General features: G+C 40.6%; 1 long non-coding RNA gene across 1 annotated transcript; it reads right to left on the bottom strand.

Annotated features, from left to right (window-relative positions):
• Positions 1-18,372: 18,372 nt before the first annotated feature.
• Positions 18,373-19,231, bottom strand: LOC142195571 (uncharacterized). The gene is made up of 3 exons (XR_012715096.1): positions 19,044-19,231; positions 18,866-18,909; positions 18,373-18,489 (listed from the first exon to the last, which is right to left on the bottom strand). It is a non-coding gene; the product is annotated as an uncharacterized LOC142195571 (long non-coding RNA).
• Between the last annotated feature and the right edge of the window lie 2,314 nt (positions 19,232-21,545).

The raw sequence follows: 21,545 nt of genomic DNA, 5'->3' as shown, positions 1-21,545 counted from the left end.
AATATTATTAGTCTAAAGCACTGCATCAGACATTTGAGGGTTCTTTATATTTTAATTCCTTGCTTCTAATACTTAAATCAGTGTTTGGGGTTGCAATTCACATAGGAAATACTGTGAATAACAAAATAAATATTCATAGGATGAAGGTTTCTTTCTTGCAATGAATGCATAAAAAACAATTCCTGCCATTCTTGTGCCCTATGTGTTCTTGCTGCTACAATAGTCTATGAGCAATATTGTTGATGTAAGGGAAACTATACAGGACACTTGTGGAAGAATTAGAATTGTAAGGTAATATTTTATACATTTGGAGGAATTACTATATATGTACCCCAGAAAACTGGCATAGAGATGGTGCATTTTTAGTGCATGGCCGGTTTGTGCCAAACATGTGCCAGTTTGTTTTTTCCTACCCTGCTCACCAATTTTTTTAGACAGTGTGCAGGTATCAATACAAGACATGGAGGGACACTGAGGCCTATCACCTTTATTAGAACTCACATCCCTGGCGTACAATAAGGTTGGGTTAGGAAACGTCAATCATAATACATTTCCCCCATTGTTCAATTTATTTTACTGACCCTGGGTTCACACCAGCATCCTGTCTCCGTTCTCAGGTTTCCGTCTTCTGCAGGCAGAAGACGGAAACCTGTCAGACCGTGTCTAGCCGTCAGGGTTTGAAAAATGCTTGCAGGTTTCTGTCTCCTGCCCAGTTTCGGGCAGGAAACAGAAACCTGAAAGCGGAGACCCCGAGCACAGATGTGAACGAGCCTTAAGTCTGAAGATATGTTTGTCTTATATGTTCTTGTCGTGATAAAAAAGATGTGGTCACTGATACTGGCTCACACTTCACTATCTGTAAGCATAGTTTGAGATCAAGCATGTCTCTGCAATTTTGCACCAATATTCTGCAACAAAGTACAATGTGAGTGAATTGGGCTTAATAAATCCTAAACAGCGTAAAAAAAATTAGCAGCAGATTTGAGACGTCAGGTTCATTGAGTGAATGTAACCTTAGCGGAATAAGAGATGGCAGGTCCTTACAATGGATTTAATAAGAACATTTGAGGAAGAACAATAGAGTGACCAGGTGACAGAGTTATAAAGCTAATCAGAACTAATATCGCTGACCATGGCAGCTCAAAGACAAATACTAACAATAGAAACCAAGAGAACAAATGAGAATTCCAGTAGTTTGGCAAGTTTTTTTTTTTTTTTTCAACTGTATTTTTTATTAATGTTTTACAATCTAAGTATAAACAAAAGGCAAATACAAATCCACAAAGGAAAAATACTAAAAAAAAAATGGAAATCCAGTAAAAATAGATGCAAAGCATATAACCCAGGATAAGGGAGACAGACAAAGAGGAAAAATGGTAGGGAGAGAGGGGAAGGAAAATAGGTCAAAGATTCTGCAGCGTACAGTAGGCAGCCCATGGGGACCAGATTGTATTAAAGGGATTCTACCATTAAACTACTTTTTTTTCTAATTACCACGTCGGAATAGCCTTAAGAAAGGCTATTCGTCTCCTACCTTTAGACGTGGTCTCCGCCACGCCGTTCCGTAGAAATACCGGTTTTAACCGGTATGCAAATGAGCTTTCCGCAGCAATGAGGGCGGGCCCCAGCGCTGAAAGGTCGATGAGCGCATCCCCATTGCTGCCCGAGAGCTCTTTCTTGCGCCGCCTCCTTCTTCTGCAGCAACTCCGCCTCTTCTGGCTTCTCTTGCTCTTGTAGTTCTATACAGGAGCATAGAGAGGCCACCCCAAAACCGGCAGCCGGCCATTTTTGGGTAGCCGCTCTTGCAGTTCAATACAGGAGCCGGCCGGCAGCCATTTTGGGGTAGCCGCTCTTGCAGTTCAATACAGGAGCTGGCCAGCGGCCATTTTGGGGTGGCCTCTCTATGCTCCTGTATAGAACTACAAGAGCAAGAGAAGCCAGAAGAGGTGGAGTTGCTGCAGAAGAAGGAGGCGGCGCAAGAAAGAACTCTGGGCAGCAATGGGGACGCGCTCATCGGTGTTTCAGCGCTGGGGCCCGCCCTCATTGCTATGGAGAGCTCATTTGCATACCGGTTAAAACAGGTATTTCTACGGAACGGCGCGGCGGAGACTACGTCTAAAGGTAGGAGACAAATAGCCTTTATTAAGGCTATTCCGACGTCTTCATTAGAAAAAAAGGTAGTTTAATGGTAGAATCCCTTTAACCTTTTCGCTGCCAAGGGTCTCTGGATATTTTGCACCTCCAGTAGCCAGAGCAATTTTCACAGTTTTGAGATGGACAAATCAAACCTAAATTGCAACATTAAAAAAGCATCAAACCCCCCCACACCTATATATTTTCTTAAAGTAGACACCTGCAGCATTGTCAGAATGCCACTTGGTACTGTATACGAACAGGCACCTTCATGCAATTTTGATTTAAAGTGAATGTTTTATTAAAAAATGCAAATAAATGTATATTAGTTGTTAAAAGCGGAAACCAAACAAAAAATTAAATGCACCAAACCTCCTAAAAATAAGAGTTCAACATGTGCAGAGTTCATACATATCACTATGGCCTGAACCCGCATGCACGTGTATTCAGAAAATCGCTAGAACTGGAAGGAACAAAATTCTGCTTTGAAGCTGGAAATTTTAAAAAAAGTATCATCCTATAAAATGTAGGGATTACACATAATGAAAAGTAAGTGAACCCCTAAACCCTATATATTTTTTGAAAGTAGACAATCTGAAGATTACAAATGTCTTAATGGGTCATCGATAGCCACATCCACCTTTATGCAACTTTGCGACCAACACAAATAATTTTTTGAAAAAATACACTAAAACACATATTTGCACCTAAAACTCATGTTCAATCTCACATTCATATACAAAATACTTTTAAAATAATAGCTTATGGTGTATACAATGTGTATATATACTATATGTACCGCAAACATCAACTACAACAAGAGCTCGGACTCCCAAAAACACGAATACAGAAGACAAGCAGGATTTTGCTGTTGTTCACTAATATGTTAAAAAGCTATACTGCACCTACCAAACTGAGACTGTGATACCAAAATCTAACTTTTTTCAGAGTACACAGCATACCGTATATAAAAACACAATTTAATAGTTTATATATACAACCACCTTCATTCAACTTTGCCGCAAACAGAGATTGCTAGCAAAAATTGCGCAAAAATTCAAATTTGCCACTAAAGTGCGGCTCAAGAAATCCCTTTCTGCAAACATAATGTACTGTCCATAAAACTGCAATATGTGAGGAGTTCTTACATACCACACATGTATATATTTACAGGGGGGTGTTAAAGAATCGCCAAAATCGCAGAAATGCGCCATCCCATTTTGTGCATGCAAATTAAATAGGGCTTTACATAAAAATGTTATTTTCCATCCCCCTATAATAATTTTAGCAATCTATATGTTCATCTCTAGTGATAATCGTTATTACTATTATTTTAGTGTGTAACGGACATCACTAGAGATGTATTTTACTGTAGAAAGCTCAGGTATAGACAGGACAGGGATTGGGTGAAATGTAAACTTTATTTGCGACTTTATGTATATGTTGTGTAAGTGTTTGGTGCGACTTTTTTTTTTTGGCTTGCGACCTGGACAATGGTAAACGTCTGGGTCACAGCGCCAATAAACTTCCTGGTTATGTTCAGGAGGTATAATATAAGAATACCCCACTAGAAAAGCTCAGGGGGGAATTACATTATAACTGTATGTGACAATCAGAGACAAATGTATAGTATGTTCTCTGATTGGCAGGAGAAGGGTTAATAGGGACAATAGAGTCCCTGCCACCCCCCTCCTGCTGTCACATACAAGTTATGCAGAGAGTCTGATCGTTTCTCTGTCTCTCTCTCTCTGCTGGGCTGCTCCGTGTCCCTCTTCCTTTCTTGTTAGATCGCAAATTGCTTGCTTAGACAGGAGGGGGGGGGGACACTTTGGAGCTCTATATCTTTGGACTGCATCAACATATCTTGATGCTTTCAATTGCATTTTAAAGAGGAGAATCTCAACTTTAAAATGATATGAAGAACTCGATGATTGGATGTACAGTTTTGGAGAAATTCACTGTTGAAACGCTGTCGGGAATTGAGATCTGCAGTTGGATCTCAATACCAAATAGTGTTTTCAACAATGAATGGCTCCAAGACTGTAAGTAAAATCATCAAGTTCCTGATATCATTTTAAAGATGAGAGTCTCTTCTTTAAAATGCATTTTAAAGCATCAAGATATGTTGATGCAGTCCAGAGATATCGGCATTAGTAGGGAGGACGTACTAAGTACGTCCTCGGCTACTGAAGTGCCACCTTGGAAGCACGTACAGTGTACGTGCATGGCAGCGAAAGGGTTAAAGGCCACCACTGTATTGTTGAGGCTTGCTGTCAGGGACTTACATTTCCGGATGTTTTTGTCTGGGGCTATTAGGTTGGGTGAGGATGAGGGAGGGGGGTTTTAAGGGACTTCCAGTATAAGGCTCTAGCAGTACTGAATGTATAAAGAGGTTATCATTAGCATTGACTTTCCTCCAGTAACCTCATATCAAGGGGCAGTCCTAGAATATGAGGAACGATGAGCCTATGGATGAGCTACATGTCCAGCAGGTTGATGGAATCATAGGATTCAGGAAGTGGACAAGGTCCAGGGTATGGTAGCAGTGCATGAGAAACTTATATTGCACTTCCCTAAAAGTCAGACAGGTAGTAGAATCAGAAGACCGTGACCATATAATATTCCATTGTGCCAGAGAGCTCTTCATTCCCGGGGTTTCCTTCCATCTAATCAGGATAGGATTGAAGTTACTAAATGATAGATATGAGTTTAGTAGAGGTACCTGGCCTACACAACTTCTTGAAGGTAGTAGGGTTAGAGACTTTAAGAGAGCCAAACTTGGAAAGCACGAAATGGGCAACTTGGGTATAGTGGAATCATAAATCATCAAAGTGATAACTGAAAGAATAAAATACGAATCACTTTATTAGACATATCTTAAAAATATGGTATAAAATCTAATAGATATAGCAACTTTTAATCTTGCATTGGGTCCTATCAGGGAATACCATGCAACTTATAGAGTTGTTTTTGTGTCTTTTATCTTGAAAGTTCACTCAAAATTCCAGGCAATTAGTAATAGCCATTCCACTATTCCTCTCAAAACCTATCCGTATCTTTGACCAGTCTGCTGTTTAAATTCAGGCCACCATTAAAGGTAAAGCAAACAGAAGACAAGCTAACATACTGGATATATTGGTAGGGTGTGTTAAGGTATCACAGCTGTAAGTTGCTTATACCAGCTCCCAATATTATATTGTTCAATGGATCACTGTGTAAATTTACAAAAGGTTTCAATTGCTGATATGCTTAGCGCTATATCACATATAGATGATGTGCGATAGTAATTAGATGTAAACTAACGCTGGTAAAACGTAACATGCAGTTAGGTCCTATATTCAAATCTCCTGTGACCTATACTTAGATGAACCAGGTCATAGCAGCATATATATTATTGCTGGCATATGTTAAGACATTCTATAATCTCCTGTCCCTAGTAGAATATTCAAGCCAGGTTAGCAGAATTGTCTTGCCACCTTACATAGAGTCATATTTCTTTGAGCCCTCAATAAAATGCTTTAATGTGTCCATATGTGGGCATCAAGGAGGAATCTAGCTCTATTTGCAAAACAAATATCGTCTTGATGCGTTTCCCCTAATAGAGAACACATTCGGGTTCATCAGGAGATTAAACAGTTTCTAGGATGGGACAAAAAAAAAGATATTTGGAGTGAAAACTGCAGTTCCCTACGTCCTGATGGTGGACATAGGTACTTCAAAATGCAGCCACCCGCTGAGCACCACAGTGAGTCATTTTATACCTAGGAGTGAAGGTTTCCCTACCTGTCAGTGCGTCTGACTCCCACTAGCAGGGGCGTGGCCACTAGCTCCAGCCCTTCTCCATGATTGGAGAGAGTCATCACGCGACCAGATTGATATAGTAATGGCACACTTCTCGCTAGGAGGAGTCATATGACTTTATTCCATGTTGTGTGAGATGAGATGGCAAAAATTTTTTACATCTGGCGTTTATTTTATGTTTTTTATGACATTTTCGTTTTATTGTACCGTTTTTTACGAATACCAAATGTTTGCTCCATGTTAAAGCTCAAATTTCCCTGACATACTATTATGCCATAGTTTGAGAAGAACTAAAGTCTCCATTCAGATCACTTTTTTACATGTGTATGCAAATAGATGACCATCCATTTGCGTCTACTTTTACAGATGTACTAAACAGTAATAATCTGAATGGAATCTTATTCTGACTTGTTGCAAGTGAAAATCATTTTTAACATCCTTGTTCTTCTCAGATCTCCGTTACGCAAAACAGCCAGAATGCGTAATACCTAAAATATTTTATTGTATTTTTATGTAAGTACATGAAAGAAAGCAAGGAATGACCTATAATTCTTAATTTTGCAAAAGTGCTCAAACTTGTCTGCACCTGAGGAACAATACAGTAAAAAGTAATCTTATTATTGGAAACACATTGACTTCAAATAAAGGTCTGCTACTTCGCATGATGCCATGCTTCTTCCAGAACAAAAAATGAACAGGTTTCAAGTGATTTTCATTGTCATGCCTTCCATAAAGAAAACAAAATCGTGAATTCACGCAGCTTGAGGCTACATCTCAGAAGAATATGTTTTGCAAATGCTTTGTGCCTAAAGGCAGCAGTTTATTGCCAAGTCCGGAGAATTTGAATTTAATATAGTTCTTGGCCCGCTGCCTTCAGTGGGATTTAGAAGAAACTTTTCAATGTTTTACTTCACTCAAGGGGCTATCACAAAACTGTTTGTGGCCTTGTTGCTCCAAGAAACCTGCCCTTAATCTCTCCAAGACTCTTCCAGTATATCAGTGTAAGTGTAAATCTGGTTTGGACTCTGTCTTTGTGATTAGAAATGTTTAGAAAAAAACATGTAGTAAAATGTGGAAGAAAGTCGAGAACGTCATCTGCAGTGCTCTGTGGTTTGTTCTTCAAGATCTGTATTAATGGATATGGTGTGAACTTAATGAATTGAGCAGGTGCAAAGACGAATAATGGCGGTTGTAAGGAATTTAAAATGAAATGCACAATGAATTTAACAGGAAAAGTGTATTCCAGAAGAAAACATGTTTAATGTATAGCTTGTTGGGTACTAAGCTGGAACATGGAGCAACATCCAACACTAACAACTAAATGCAATGTAGTAAATCTGTGCCTACACATAATACCAAACCCACAACAACCACTGATGTCTACCACTAGAGTATCTACCACCACCTGACTTAAGCTTACCACAGGCAAACCCACATTTAAAATCATGTAACACCTCCTGGATGAAAAATTTCAGATTTTCAGGAGATTCTTTTATTCACTCAGTAAAACATGTTTTTTAAGAACTTACAATACCAATGCTTGAGGCCTTTCCCACTTTTGTCCCATAATAACAGATCCTAGTTGGGTTCATCCTTGTAATGGGGACATAGTATCGCCATCAATATCCAATGTCCACACATGTAGCATTGTCTTTGGGCATCATAGTGAATGCATTAATCCCTCCTGTAGCTTCCTTTAAATTTCTCTCCAAACAATACTGGTGACGATGGCAAGGACAATGATGGAGGCAATATTGCTACTCCAATGCAGCCAGCTCCGCTTTGAGTAAAGTGATGCCGTCCCCACCTGTCTTTTGCCACACTGCCATCCAAACACTTACAGGTCTCATGAAACCCCCCACCAATGACAAAGGAACACATGGACACTCTGCTCCTCACTGAAGTTTTCTTTACTGAGGTAGATGTTACAAATACAGTGAATGGAAAATTTCAGTGGAAAATAGTTGACAGGTTGACAATTGTAAAGCAACAGTAGAACATAAGACCTAAATAAGACACTTATAAGACATAACTCTTCTACTGTCTCAGGGTATGCACTGCCCACCATCTTGGAGCCCAACTTCTCACTCACAAGAGATCTTAAATTTGTCAGAGTAAACAAGTGGAGTGTTTTTGTCCAGGAGGCTGCTTCATTCCACAAGCTTTTTAACAAGCCAGCTACATCCCAAGCTATCCTCCATTCTGGCAAGCAGTCCTCCTCTCAGGCTATCCTCAAAGTTGGCTCGCCAGGTGAGATCACAGGAACGGGCTCTTAAACAAAGAACCGTTTCTGCCCTGGGTAACCTGGGGGACACATGATATCATTATGTCACACCACAAGGAAGCAGCAAACAATTTCCACGGTGAAGCTCTCAGGCAAAACTTTTTCCTCTAAGGGGGCATTCACACTACGTATACTGAAGCTTATTCTGAACGTAAAACACGAAGCAGCCCATTCATTTCTATGGGGAGCGCTCGCATGCCGGCTCCCATAGAAATGAATGGGAAGTGTTCGGCAGCCCTGCTGTAACGCCGGCGTGTACGGCTGTGATACACGCTGGCGTTACGTAGTGTGAATGCACCCTAAGGCAAAAGTTTTTCCAGAAAACATTAAAATACTGACATGAGATGATTTGTACAACTAAGGGCTCGTTCACATCTGCGCCCAGTGTCCGTTCTGCAGGTTTCCGTTTCCTGCATAAAACAGAGGCAGGAGACGGAAACCTGCAGGACTCTTTCTCACCCATTCATTTGAATGGGTGAGAAAGCTGTCCGGGCCGTGAGCGGCGGTGAGCGTTTTATGCTCTCCACCGCGAAATTGTTTTTTTTTAATCCGGACACAGTGTCGGACATGCAGTACTCTGTGTCCGGATTTAAAAAACCGGTTTCGTGGCGGAGAGCATAAAACGCTCACCACCGCTCACAGCCGGACCCGGTCTGTGCTTTCCGTCTTCTTGCATGCAGAAGACGGAAACCACAGAACGGAGACCCGAACGCAGGTGTGAACCTAGCGTAAAAGTGGCATCAGCCCAATCCTATGTATGTTCAGTCATAATAGGTTTTTGCATATTAGATATGGATGCTACAATGTATGACATATTTTTATAGATGTAGAAAATATACTGATGTTATTAAAGTGTTTTCCAGGCTATTTGTATTGAGGGACTTTGGAGACCCTGCTTTGTCAGACACATCTCTGGCACTTTGCCACTATGGGTATGTTAGATGCACTATTTTGCATATATGTCACTTTACTATCTACTGTCTTCATCTGATGTCTTTTTGCCTTGCTATACATATCACTAGACATTTACCTCACTTTGTATTTATACATGCTTGATTGCTCTTGACACTATACCTATACTTTTATCTTATACAAACTGTGGATACTATTTGTCTTCCAGCATTTGGGTCTATTGGACCTTTTGTTTACTACTGATCATATAGTAGATCGTTACATGACTTATTTTCTTGTGATATGTATATTCTTTAGGCTTACATAGTTACTAATGCAGACAGGTTAGTCTAATGATATCGTCTACTTTGTATATACCTACGCCTACTTTTATATATAGTTTTTGTAGACAGTCTGTGACAGCTTTATTTATTTGTTCTCATTATACATACTTACCCATACAAATAGTGACATACTTCTGCCTCTGCTGGGTTTTCCATGTCTGGTAGTACTTGTCCTCCCCTGTAATTTTATTGAGTGTTATTTAATAAAGATTTTTGTTATTTTTGATTACTCTTTGCTCCATCTCATGTTTGTTAGTATTTGGTAGTATCTTTGTTGTGAGTTATAGAGCTTCTCATTGGACCTACATATAGGGAATCCATTCTTGAGTAACTATGCTACGTTTTCCCTGTTTACCATGTTAGTTTTATACTTGTATTGATGACTTTGGGAATAGGTCATCAATAACAGATCAGTTCAGATCAGACACCCAACACCTCTGATCAGATATTGATGACCTATCCCAAGGACACAACATCAAAATAGCCCAATTATCTGTTACAGTTATACCTATGCGAAAATTGCTGGCGTTTCCGTAGGTATAATTGACATGCCGTGGTTTCCAAAATTGCGGCATGTCCGCATGGTGGTTTTTACCGCAAAGTAGGCATGGGATTCGGTAGAATCCCATCCACTTTGCCTGCACTGTAAAACGCTGCAATTTTTTCTGCAGTGTTTCCACCGTGGGCAAATCGCAATGTTTCTCGGCCTAAAGTAGTTTAGTGCTAAGGGGGGGATGGATAGAAAAGAGTGTAACTGCGCATGGAGACACAAAGATCTGCATAAGAACGGTAAAGACAAAATTATGGAAACTGTTCAACTAAGATCTGCTGCAATATTGCCTCATTTATCATTTGGGATAATAAATAAAAATTGGTTCTGAAAGCTGTCGTAGCCTTTATATACGTTTTTATTCCTGTTTCTTTTTTTATTGTTAATCCAAAAACAACATAACGTGATAGTCTGAAATGTCAGGCAACGTGCTGCATTATAGAGGAGCTTACTCAAACTCAGTTATTGAATTCCTTAGGTCAATCCCCTTCGGAGGGTCCTTTGCTTCATCCTATATTTCTTCAGTTTCTAGTTTATGAATTCAGTAGCAGTTCTAATATGGTGAGCATATAGCTCGTCTTGCTAGGAATCTGGTGAATTTCACCTGAGGTCTTGAAAGCAATCATCTCTATTCCTTTATAGTAAATATATACTGTCATGCCATCACTCAAGGTCAAACAATCTAAACCTGGGTTTTAAAGTAATCCCCTTGTCTACTTGGAATAGAGATTATATTTGTCTTTGTCTTTGCAATCACTCACCCAATATACACATGGTAGATCACTTCCTCCTCAAAAGTCAATCTTTATTCTACACAACCTGAATATTTTTACAACCAGGTGGCAGCACCAACATCTGGACAAGTGTGCGCTCTCATTTGTAGGCATGAAAACCATCAATCCAAGTTAGACATGGAATGTTCTCTAATACCTTCCAATGATTGGAATATACAGGACTACTTCTATGTCTGAAGATGAAAAAACAAGTTATTTTTAATAGACCTTTAGTAAAGTTCATGAATAAATATACCTAGATTCCTATACCTTGAGGCGACTTAAGATATTGACATTCTTCTTACATTTTGTGCGGTAGTAAAGCAGATTTCTACTTATACAATGACATATTTTGTGGAGATGAATCTTAGTCCTGGTTCACATCTATATTTGTTATTCCTCATGCGGACTCTCCTAACGGAATACCGAATGCAGATGTGAACCGGGCCTAAGAGTGCATCCGGAATCTATTTATGCTCTGTAATGCACATACATATTATCCCAATCATCAAATTATTGGTTGCCTCATGATAGATTATATATAAACACATGTCAATACAGAATTCTCGATTGCAGCGACTAGCATATGGTTACACAATCTCACAAGAAGCAAACAGGTTCTTTTACCAGTAGCAAACAAATCCCTTGAATGGTAGCAAACAACTCTAACCATGTTGTAATGCTGTCAGTCATCTCCTTCTCTCACTTGTTGAGTGACACTAGGTTTACACCAGCGTTCGATCTCCGTTCTGTGGTTTCCGTCTTCTGCATGCAAAAGACGGAAACCTGTCAGAGCGGGTCCGGCCGTGAGCGCCGGTGAGCGTATTATGCTCTCCGCCGTGAAACCGGATTTTTTAAATCGAACACAGAGTACTGCATGTCTGACTCTGTGTCCGATTTAAAAATAAATGGTTTTGCGGCGGAGAGCATAATACGCTCACTGCCGCTCACGGCCGGACATCTTTCAAAGCCATTCAAATGAATGGGTGAGAAAGAGTCCTGCCGATTTCCGTCTCCTGCTCTGTTTTGTGCGGGAAACGGAAACCTGCATGAATGGAGAACGGGCGCAGATGTGAATGAGCCCTTAGTCTTATCTTTGTCTACATCACCTCTTAGCAGGACAGCAATACCCTGGTAGTAACTGGTCGCGCTTTTCTCTATTTTGCAGCATGTTCTGGTTTTGCTGTGGCTTCCTCACATGGGTATTGCTTGATCACCAAGACGTAATCTCTTCTGTTCAGTTGCTGTCTCCAAGTTTTCTCTGGTATAGTAATCACCTCAGCACTGTAACATCACCTAATAGACTGGTGTAAATGATGATAAATATGGCGGGGTGCTCGGAAACATCCTTGTCAAGCCTCTTTTTCAGAAACTTATAAGGCTGACATAAAAATCTGAGATTTTAAACTTTTTCCTCACCATAGTACTGTATGGTGAGGCATTTTTTGGAGAAGGAATTGGAGTCAGTTTCCTGACCAAATTCCTGACCAAAAAACTCTGTGTGAACTAATCTGTATGCAATCCCCAGACATAAGGGCGAGATATAATGTGGCACGACAGTGCTCTCTATCTAGTACGGACCTCTGTGCACATTTCACTGTGGATACCTCAACGATCAGCCTCAATCTAAATGTTGCAAATCTCCCATAGACTGCAGCACAGTTGTATTGCAGACTATGTGACTTGCAATCAAATGATTGCAGGTTCAAGACTACTAGGGGGCAATAATAAAATTGTAAAAACAATTAAAAAAACAAAAAAAGTTCAAATCACCTTCCTTTCCCTAGAATACATATAAAAGTAAAAAACTACAATGAAACACATATATATTAAGGGCTCATTCATACGGGCACAGAGGGGGCGGATTATGGCGCGGAATCCATCATAATCCGCCCCCTCACAATGGTGGTCTATGGAGACGGCTAGCAATCTTTTTTCTGTGAGCGGCAACATGTAAAAAGAAGCGAGCTGCCTTTTCTTCAGGCAGATTCTGCGGCTCATTGAGCCGCGGGTTCGCCTCGCTGCAGCACCCTCCTGACTAAGCCCATTCATTTTGGGCCTACTCTGGAGCGGGAAGCGTATTTTGGTCCCGATTTTGACACGGCTTCCCGCATCAAAATCAGGACCAAAATACACTATTCCAACCCAGTGTGAACTAGGCCTAAGAGTCTATAAACGGAAAATGCTTCCCCAAAACGCCAGGATACACGCTTCCACTTGAAATCACAACATGCAATGGGCTTGTGGTGTTTAAATAAAACGTGAAATTTATTGTTGTGGATAACACATTTCGGGGCAATTATACACCGTGCAAGGCGTACCCCTACCTCAGATCCAATTAACTAAAACACAACAACATAATAACACTCCATTCAGATATTGAACACATACAAAACATGATATATACTTATAAAACACTGTGTTTTATAAAGTATGTATCATGTTTTGTATGTGTGCAATCCTGGTATAGCAGTTAGTGGCTGACGTGACAGTATTTAGTCCTGGTATAACAGTCAGTGGCTGACGTGACAGTATTTAGTCCTGGTATAGAGGTCAGTGGATGACGTGACAGTATTTAGTCCTGGTATAGTGGCCAGCAGGTGACGTGACAGTATTTACTACTGGTATAGCGGTCAGCGGGTGACGTGACAGTATGTAGTCCTGGTATAGCAGTCAGTGTCTGACGTGACAGTATTTAGTCCTGGTATAGCAGTCAGTGTCTGACGTGACAGTATTTAGTCCTGGTATAGCAGTCAGTGGCTGACGTGACAGTATTTAGTCCTGGTATAGCAGTCAGTGGATGACGTGACAGTATTTAGTCCTGGTATAGTGGCCAGCAGGTGACGTGACAGTATTTACTACTGGTATAGCGGTCAGCGGGTGACGTGACAGTATGTAGTCCTGGTATAGCAGTCAGTGTCTGACGTGACAGTATTTAGTCCTGGTATAGCAGTCAGTGTCTGACGTGACAGTATTTAGTCCTGGTATAGCAGTCAGTGTCTGACGTGACAGTATTTAGTCCTGGTATAGCAGTCAGTGGCTGACGTGACAGTATTTAGTCCTGGTATAGCAGTCAGTGGATGACGTGACAGTATTTAGTCCTGGTATAGTGGCCAGCAGGTGACGTGACAGTATTTACTACTGGTATAGCGGTCAGCGGGTGACGTGACAGTATGTAGTCCTGGTATAGCAGTCAGTGTCTGACGTGACAGTATTTAGTCCTGGTATAGCAGTCAGTGTCTGACGTGACAGTATTTAGTCCTGGTATAGCAGTCAGTGTCTGACGTGACAGTATTTAGTCCTGGTATAGCAGTCAGTGTCTGACGTGACAGTATTTAGTCCTGGTATAGCAGTCAGTGTCTGACGTGACAGTATTTAGTCCTGGTATAGCAGTCAGTGTCTGACGTGACACTATTTAGTCCTGGTATAGTGGCCAGCAGGTGACGTGACAGTATTTACTACTGGTATAGCGGTCAGCGGGTGACGTGACAGTATTTAGTCCTGGTATAGCAGTCAGTGTCTGACGTGACAGTATTTAGTCCTGGTATAGCAGTCAGTGGATGACATAACAGTATTTAGTCCTGGTATAGAGGTCAGTGGATGACGTGACACTATTTAGTCCTGGTATAGTGGCCAGCAGGTGATGTGACTGTATTTAGTCCTGGTATAGTGGTCAGCGGGTAACGTGACAGTATTTAGTCTTGTTATAGTGGCCAGCAGGTGACGTGACTGTATTTAGTCCTGGTATAGCATTCAGTGGATGACATAACAGTATTTAGTCCAAGTATAGCAGCTATGTGTTGGACTACATTTCATCTATCATATCCACCTTTTTTTTTTTTCTTTTAATGTAGATTGTGAGCCCCACATAGAGCTCACAATGTACATTTTTCCCTATCAGTATGTCTTTGGAATATGGGATGAAAATCCATGCAAACACGGGGAGAACATACAAACTCCTTGCAGATGGTTTAATGCCCTTGGCGGGATTTGAACACCAGGACTCCAGTGCTGCAAGGCTGCAGTGCCCCGTATCCACCAGTTTTTGACATAAATTATCCAAAATTTGTTGGACTACAGGAGTCAAAATTTTTTGCGCTCACTTTTTTAAAATAGTGCTGTGAACAGTAGAACCTGGCAAAATGGTGCAAATGTTTGTGCAAAAACAGGTTTACAGCAATAGTTCAAAACTTTTTCTTCCATTCTGATATATGAAGGATGCTAAATTACCCCCAAGGTTCATTCGTAATGTAAGTATGACTCCTTCTTTAATGTCATTGTCTAAATATTTCTTTTAGAAACACGTTTTTACTGGCAGGATAAAGTCTTGTCTTTTAAGTGTAAATTCACATGTAGCATATTTATATAATATGAAAAGAGCCTTGAAAAATAAATGTGCTTACACTATAAACACACAACATGAATATGGGTACAGACACTCGCTCAAGTTTATTGATGCAGTAGACAAAACCTTCTATATATTGAAGATAACCAGGAGATTACCATCTGTCCTTACTAAGTTCCCAGTTCACATCCTTTATGATCCCACAACTACTTTGGAAAGAAATGGTGAGTAATCCTCTTATCATAATATAAGGAGATGACTGTGCCAAGGGCCACCATAAGAAATCCCTGGGCCTTATACAGCCAAATGACCCAAAACCCTATAATATGTTCTTCAGCCTCCATCTTTTATAGTATCGTGCACATGTGCTGGATACCTATAAAGGCCGCCAACCAGATATGCAGAACATTTCCTATCATGCAGTGACTGGTGGACAGGTGAGATATAACCTAACACATAGGTGAAGAATCTCTCCTAGATGTAGAGGACGTGCACATCTTGATTTTTGGAGAAGACGACATTAGGGACGATTACCGTATTTTTCGGACTATAAGACGCACTGGACTATAAGTCCAGGAGGAGAAAAATAGGGAAAAAAAATTTTCAGGCAAAAAATGGTAAAATATTTAATATATGGGAGTTGTAGTTTTGGAACAGCTGCAAGGCCACATTGACAGGTGACCCTGCAGCTGTACAGGGATGTATAGGGCGTTTTTTTTGTGGGGCCAGGTGTAGACAGGGCATTTTCAGACACAGGGATACCTAATGTATATGTTTCACAGTAATGTTATACTTTTATATGTATTCTAGGGAAAGGAGGTGAACTTTTATTTATTTTATTTTTTATTATATTTTTTTAAGTGTTTTTTTTTTTTTTTTTTTACTATTTTAATATCCCCCGCCTAGGGGGCTTGAACCTGCAATCATTTGATTGCAAGTCCCATAGACGGCAATACAAGTGTATTGCCGTCTATGGGAGATTCTATACATTACTATCGCGGAGGGTCATAGACCAGCCGCGATAGTAATATATAGCTATGACAGGCCTGGGAGCCTTCATTAGGCTCCCAGCTGTCATCGGAACAGGTCGGCTCCTGCGGCCTCGCCGTGCAGGAGCCGGCCTGCATCACTAAAGGTATGAGGCCGGGGGGGGGGGGGGGGGCTAACTGACTGTCGGGACCTGCTAAGACAGTCCCCGGCATCTGCTGTAATAGACCGGCGGATGCCGGGGAGTGTCTTAGCTGCCGGGGCCTGCAGATTGTCACACTTCTGCCGCTGAAGAAAACCAGCGGTGGCAGTAGCGCGGCAATCTGCAGGCCCCGGCAGCTAAGACACTCCCCGGCATCCGCCGGTCTATTACAGCAGATGCCGGGGACTGTCTTAGCTGCCGGGGCCTGCGGATTGCCGCGCTACTGCCGCTGAAGAAAACCAGCGGTGGCAGTAGCGCGGCCATGCTGCAAACCCACATTCAGACTATAAGACGCACCCTCATTTTCCTCCGAAATTTTGGGAAAAAAAAGTGCGTCTTATAGTCCGAAAAATACGGTAATCATTTATCAGAAAAATATATGGACATCTAATAGAAATAAAGACGCAGACACAAAGATGTAAGGGGTAAAAATAATATTATATTTCTAGTTAGTGTGGGGGGGGGGGGGGTTAAGGCTGAGTTGAAGCCAGTACTTAACCTATAGTAATGAAAATAGTGTTTTATATTATTTTATATTTATTTTTACTGATATTATCTAATACTTTAAGAAACTAAACCTAAGAAAACATAAAAAACAGATAAAGAAGTTTATTATTTTTTTTTATATTTTTTTTTTAATAATGAAGTATTTTAAGAAATGTTACATTTTTTTAAGCTAAACCTATTTGTTTCTTATATACCATATATTCATAATGTGTAATTGATACTGCTATTTAGATAATATATAAGATAAAATACAAATAAAACTTATTTTTTTTCTTTTTTTCTAGTACTATATATGTTAATTATACTGTGTTATTTATGTAAATACTTAGATAAGAAATAAAACTACAGTCAAAACACTTTACAAATCTAAGAATTAAATCTATATGAGGCTGAGTTGATCCAGAGGAAGGCGAAAACCCCCTTGAGGAAAAAGCCAATTGTCCTCATGTAAGGGGGGAAAATTCCTTCCTGACCCCAAATATGGCGGTCAGAGCAAGTCCCAGGATCAAAAGCCGATTCCTAACCTATCAGATTTATTTGCTATATTATACTTATTTATATGCCAGTACCTAACCTACACTGTAACTAGTACGGAATTTTTATTTAATTTTTTTGTATATTTTGCTCATCTACATATTACAAATCTGCACCTATTTTTCTATATTTGTTTTATATGAATAATTACTTAGCAATTTTAAAGATTTATCACACTAAACCTATTTAAGGCTAAGTTGATCCAGAGGAAGGCAAAAACCTCCTTGAGGAATGAGCCAATTGTCCTCAAGGGGAAAAATTCCTTCCTGACCCCAAATATGGCGATCAGAACAAGTCCCAGGATCAAAGGCCAGTACCTAACCTATACTATTTGTGATATAGCTAATATAGAATTTTTTTTTTGTATATTTTTCCTCATCTAAATTGTATAAATATGAAGCTACACCTATTTTTTTCTATATCTATTTTATGTGAATAATTGCTTATCAATTTTAAAGACCTATCACACTAAACCTACACTACCTACGATATATTTAATATAGATTTATTTTTATTTTTTTATATTTTTCTCATCTACATATTACAAAACTACACCTATTTTTTTCTATATTTATTTTATGTGAGTAATTACTTAGCAATTTTAAAGATTTATCACACTAAACCTATTTAAGGCTAAGTTGATCCAGAGGAAGGCAAAAACCTCCTTGAGGAATGAGCCAATTGTCCTCAAGGGGAAAAATTCCTTCCTGACCCCAAATATGGCGATCAGAACAAGTCCCAGGATCAAAGCCGACATCTACATCTATCTGTCCTATCTATGTGATCGTGTCTATACATGTATATATTTATGTGTCTATATTTCTATCCATATCTCTATACTTATATCTATCTACGTGTATGTGTCTATACTATGTGTATGTAGTGTGAATATATAGGTGAGGTATATAACTTACCTGGCCTGTGCTTGGAGTCGCACAGGCCAATCTTCAGGAGAGGGTGATGTTTGATGCCGGCCAGATATTGAGGGATGTATTGTCAAGGTCCAGGTAACGACTTGGTGGAACATTTGCAGCAGGAAGATGGTATATAGAGATGATGTTGTAGGCAGCCGAGGTCTCACAGCAGCAGTGGCATGGGTCAGGAGGCACAGAGTTCTGGGCATTGGCACGGGCTGATCCTGCAAGGAACAAGATGGCAATGTTAGATTTATATATTCAGAATATAGACAAGTGGGAAACTGTATATATAAAATAAAATGGATCTACTGTATATTGCAAGATTGGAAAGTCTGGGATCTAAAATGTTGGCTGTATTTTACTGGTTGTCAGATTTAACAATAGCAAATATAACTAAGAAGTGGAAAAGTCTTTTGTTATTTTTAAGAAATGTTCTTTATTATGAACTTTCCCAATTATATAAAATGATTGTATAATGTATTTATCCATATGTTGTAAATGAATTTTACATAATTAGGAACATTTATAATAAAGAACATTTCCTGTTTATATAGGTGTATAGATATGTATGTATAGGTGTACATAGTGGATACTCACCAGATGGTCGTGGACTCCTTCACAGTCGAGATCTTTCTATCATACTAAGAAGAAGAAGAGACATAGTAACTGGCAGGAGCAATGAGAACAATGTACAGGAGGGAGAAGACCAAGGAACAGAAATGATCATCACTACATGTAAGCTCTAATGGATATCATCACTAGAGGAGGATCTTACCGGGTCCAACTTGGTGACATATAGTTGAACTCATCCTCAGGGTGAAGGGTTTCGTTCTCCGGCCACGGCAGGTCTTCGTTCTCCAGAACGGCCTTGAATGGAATAAAAGGCGGCTGTGCTCTCCTTCTCTCCAGATCCTCCCAGCAGATGGTATTGAAAAATGGATGGTCTCTGATGTTGCTAGTCACATCCAGCCGATCCTCAGGGTTTATCTCCAGCAGGTTTAGGATGAGATCTTTCAGGTTGGCATCCAGCCACGATGGAAGTTTTGGCTTGTCTCTGGTGATGTCATCGTCATAGTAAAATGGGGAGAATCCTGTTGACATTCTGGATACAATGATCCCCAGGCTCCACCAGTCAACTGCTGTATTAAATTCCTGCCGGAGAAGCACCTCTGGGGCCTTATAACCTGGTGTGCCCGCCTTTCCACGGATTTTACTGGAAGAGGTGACACCATTGCGGGCAATCCCCAGGTCGATAAGGCGGATGTGTCCATCTCCATCCAACATTATGTTTGCTGGCTTGATGTCTCTGCAATGAAAGAAGACAGATAAAACATTAAAAAAATGAATGGCAAATCTATCCAGGCAGATGGTGACATGGGAGACATGGCATGTACTATAGCAAAACCAGGTATCAATCAGGACTCTGGGAAAGCTAAGTACATCATTTCCACAGTTACAATGGAAGTTTCTGCTTACCTGTGGACGATGTTGTGTCCATGGAGGAACTGGAGTCCACATACTATTTCTGCTGTGTAGAATCTGAGGACAGAGTATAGAGTCAGTGACATGAAATCTTCTCTAGTACGTCTTTAATATCACAATCACATTAAACTGTCAGTCACCAGCAGGACACAGGAGGCGCTGCATACGGCCACTTGTATTCCCTCCAGTCTCTGCATTCTTCTATACCTGATCTGTCATGTCACCCTATACTTTCCTCCCTTCAGTCCACTTTCAGTCTTTTTCCCTCGTCTCCTGATACGTCATTTACTCGCCTTACGCTGTCGATGTTCAGTCTGCCGCACATTTTTATTAATTCCTCCAGGCTGCCGCCGGACAGATACTCCGTGATGAAATAAACTGCATTCCGAGACTGGTGTGCGGCATTAAGATGACATATAAATGGGCAGTCTTGGGTCTTCAGGAGTATCTGCCGCTCTCTCTTTAGAACTGCTGCATTGCGTCCTGTCTTGGTGACAACCTTGACGGCCATGAAGGTGTTTCGGCCGGGTAATGATGCCAGGAACACCTGAAGAAAAAGATAAAACATTCATTATAACTGGTTACAAGGGAAATTCTATAACATTTATTGCATTGAGGATTATCTGCTGGGGTTTCTGGCTATTCTGCTGCCTGTGACAGAGGGATGGACTGAATGGTTGGTCAGTAAGGGGGCATCCAGACCCTACAGCAGAAGTGAGCAAATATAATGTGGTGTCTGCTCTTGGGGACTTTATGGGAATGACCAAATATTGGCAAATATACAACAGGCCCTTGATTCCCTGAGAGCAGCTTTCCATCACACTGAATAGCCCTTTCTAGCAGACGACACCTAATACAGAGGCTTATTACAGTGCATTGGTATATACAGACAGGGCTGCTGATACAGTCACATATATGGATATAAAGTTACTGGAGATATGAGATATGAAGGGGTGAACAGGACATTTCTGGACATCATAACATTTGTGCAATTAGTAGAAACTACAGTTAGACTGATATGCATTCATTGGCTGATAACATGAAACAATAGCTTGCATACAGATAAACAACAAAAGAAATACAAAATTATTTCTTTCCCTTTATCAAAAAATAATAAATTATAAAACTTACTTTGCCAAAGCCGCCCCTACCCAACACCTGATGGATGGTGAGACGACCGATGTAAAAGTCTGGGTAGGGGCTGGATGTTGTAGGGTCCTGGCTGCTGCCCGGTCTTGGCCCATCATCCTCCAATATTCTGGCCTCTTCTTCTCTCCTCTTCTTTAGCTCTCTTGATCCATTGTTGTCCTCATCTTCTCTCTTCCTCTTTTCCTCTCTCTTCCCTTCTTCTCTCTTCTCCTCTCCTCTCTTCCTCTTTTCCTGTCTCTCCCATTCTTCTCTCTTCTCATCTCCTCTCTTCCTCTTCTCCTCTCTCTTCCCTTCTTCTCTCTTCCTTTCTCCTCCATGTCCAGTGGACGCCATTTTCTGTAGATTCGCAGGTAATCCTGTAGTCAGGTTCTATCGCCGCCGTCGACAGTTGAGACTAAATGTCAGTTAGTCGTGTGCAGGTCACATGATGCCACCTGCCTGCCAGTACTACATGTACCAGCTCTGCCATATAGGATGTGGGCATCATGACTGATAGTCCAGTGTCCAGAGGAATGGAGAACTTCATGGCTGGTTCTTTTATTATCTGTTGATGGGGCAGAGGATGTGACTTTATGTCTGGGTTGGCAGTGATGCTCATAGTCCACCAGAGTCTCTGCTGGTATTTCAGAATAAGTGTAATTGTGTA

The sequence above is a fragment of the Leptodactylus fuscus genome, chromosome 1 (genome assembly GCF_031893055.1).
Source record: "Leptodactylus fuscus isolate aLepFus1 chromosome 1, aLepFus1.hap2, whole genome shotgun sequence".
Lineage (NCBI taxonomy): Eukaryota > Metazoa > Chordata > Amphibia > Anura > Leptodactylidae > Leptodactylus > Leptodactylus fuscus.
The sequence above is the reverse complement of the archived record's forward strand: the minus strand, read 5'-3'. Positions and strand labels throughout refer to the sequence as shown.